This window comes from Mizuhopecten yessoensis, unplaced genomic scaffold (genome assembly GCF_002113885.1).
Source record: "Mizuhopecten yessoensis strain PY_sf001 unplaced genomic scaffold, ASM211388v2 scaffold11137, whole genome shotgun sequence".
NCBI lineage: Eukaryota > Metazoa > Mollusca > Bivalvia > Pectinida > Pectinidae > Mizuhopecten > Mizuhopecten yessoensis.
Window position 1 is genome coordinate 788584 of NW_018408898.1, and position 2596 is coordinate 791179.

The following is a 2596-nucleotide window of genomic DNA, read 5'->3' on the forward strand; positions in this document are numbered from 1 at the left end:
GCCATATGTTGTTATATATAAACAAGAGCACATGCATTACCACTGTCCTGTGAATCTGAATGGTATGGGAACAGTTTTTAGAAGGTAAGTCTGTAACGATAACACATCCAAATCAAACCATTATGTGTACTCGTTGGTTGCGAGACCAGTCGAGCTCCTAGATTATGATCTTAGTCCTAGGCTGATGTATCTGACCTGTTCTTACATAAATGGTCAAATTCGTGAGTGAAGAATTGGACCGGCGTATGTGTACTAAGTACTGTACCCGCAAGTTACGACTTCGTGTGTAGTTAACAATCATACTGTCTTGAGACTACTGTAATCCATTAGATATACATGTCTACGTTAGACTACAATATATCTTATTATCTACTCTACCACAATCAGATGATACTGTATTGTCTGTAATACTGATTGATTATGTAACTACAGTACAGATCCAGATGATAGATCAACTTAAGTCGATTGTGTACTTATAACACGTTAAAGTTTACATTGCCATAAGAACATGTAATTGTCAACACCTGACTCACATTTTCTTTTCCTGACAGTGTCCAACATTATCTGTACATATATATCCCTCTATTTGACCAAAATTTACCAATCTCTCTTAAAAAACACCCTCATTCAAGTACAAGCTTGAACCACGGAATTAGAATGTTATCTAAGTCCGTGCTTGAACAAACTCCAATTCTACATCCTAGCTCTGTTCACATTATCTCAGTCCTACATATATAGTTACTGCAGGTTGTGTGTATACATAAATAGTACATATACTGATCATAACAGGTTTGTCTGAATCAAATGAATTCATGTTTTTTGGAGTTTTTGTTATTTTGATCATGGACTTATATATAATGGTAGATAGCAGGGTCTAAACTAATTCCATGTTTTTATACAAAATGAAGAAGGGAAAGATAAATTGAGCCAAGCAGTTTCAGTCGCGTTTCACACACTTTCTCCCTCATTGGAAATGTGGAATGAGGGAGATCTCCATTATTTGAGGTTTCAGAGGTTGACGCCTATATGCTGCTTATAATTTTATATGCGTACAGTATTGCATCATCAGAGCTTCTCTTAATTTCTCCTTATTGTGATTAGTTCCTAATTGGTCAGTTAATATAAGGAGATGATACTGTGTGATGGGTAGCACTGATGCGTGACCATGCAGTGTATAATTACAGGCCTGCAGCCACATCATTCCAATTTGATTCATGGTTAAAGTTATGCATGGCCCATCTGCTATTGTGAAACAAGCTCATTAACTAAGGTACATGTACAACAGGACCAACATCTGTGGAGTTGACAGTACCACTATAGTACTAGACCGTACGTAGCATGTTTAGATTAATAGCCACAGTTACCTATAAAGGTATTGCTGGTTATAACAAACACTTATAAACAGCCATCATGTTTGGCACATTATATTGCTCATATTACTAGTATAGTTAAATATAGCTGTATTTCCTATTATGAAGCATACTTTACTAGGTATTTATATTACATTGCTAAATATAGTGGTTATGCCTGACTTGGTTCTTTAGAATTGTGACCCTAATAACTGGAAATTATTATCACATCACAGCATGAAATTTCCTGTCACAAGGTGAGTGACAACAGTCAGAGTCATGTGTACAGATTTCTCTTTTTAAACTCTCTTTTCAAGAGAGGTGTCACATGTCTTATGATCCTGTGATTCACATCTTAGTTTTTGTGAATGGCCTAATTAATATCTGTGAATACTGAAGCTTGTACATACACAGTTGTTCTATGTATATATATAGACAGACATGTATATAGGTTTGTATGTTTTGATGTAGCCTGGGTAAATATAATACTAGAAATCAGGTGAGTAAAAAATATTTTAATGTAGATAAGACTAGGAACAGTTTGAAAAAGAAGGTTTATATTTGATAGGAGCTTAATGTATCGGCTCTCTGTACTAGTACGTTCATGCTCTCAGAACTAGCAGTGTTCATTAGTATTATGCTCAACACAAGCAATTTTAAACATGTACGTACAGTATTATAAATATGCTATTTACTAATATATATGCTGTTGCAATATTATTACAGAGAGCCGATACATAAACGTGTACATGTCAATAAATAGACTTGGTTAGATTACATTTATATTGTAATACTTATTATAAGTTACAGGCCTGATATACCGATACTGAATGGAGTACATGATACAGATGTAGTACAGCCTATTTAATTATTGACCAAAGTCCAGTTGGTATTCAAATTAAAGGTCACAATATATGACATGTTGACAATGAATATTTCTGCAAAGAAGCATTCCATTTCCGAGGTGCTTTTTTATATGCTGTACTGTATACATGCACTTCCCAGGGGAAAAAAAGGTACATTTGAGGTACACTTTTTGGGGTACCTAAGGCATGCCTTAGGTATATCTAAGGCATGCCTTAGGTACATTTTGGGTAGGGAAGAAAAAGAGGACAGAATAGGAGGGGTTAAAACCTGTTCAATATAGGTACATTTTAGGCACATTTTAGGCACAATTAAGGCATGCCTAAAATGTGCCTTTTTTATACCTCTGACTGAGGTATACCTAAAATGTGCCTAATTTGTAC

General features: G+C 35.1%; 1 protein-coding gene across 1 annotated transcript in view; it reads left to right on the forward strand.

Moving 5' to 3' along the window:
- LOC110466555 (integral membrane protein GPR155-like) overlaps positions 1-2596 on the forward strand; it is a gene marked incomplete at its 3' end in the record, with an annotated part of 24379 nt that continues 21783 nt past the window's right edge. The window contains exon 1 of the mRNA XM_021523111.1: positions 1-84. The remainder of the gene's footprint in view (positions 85-2596) is intronic.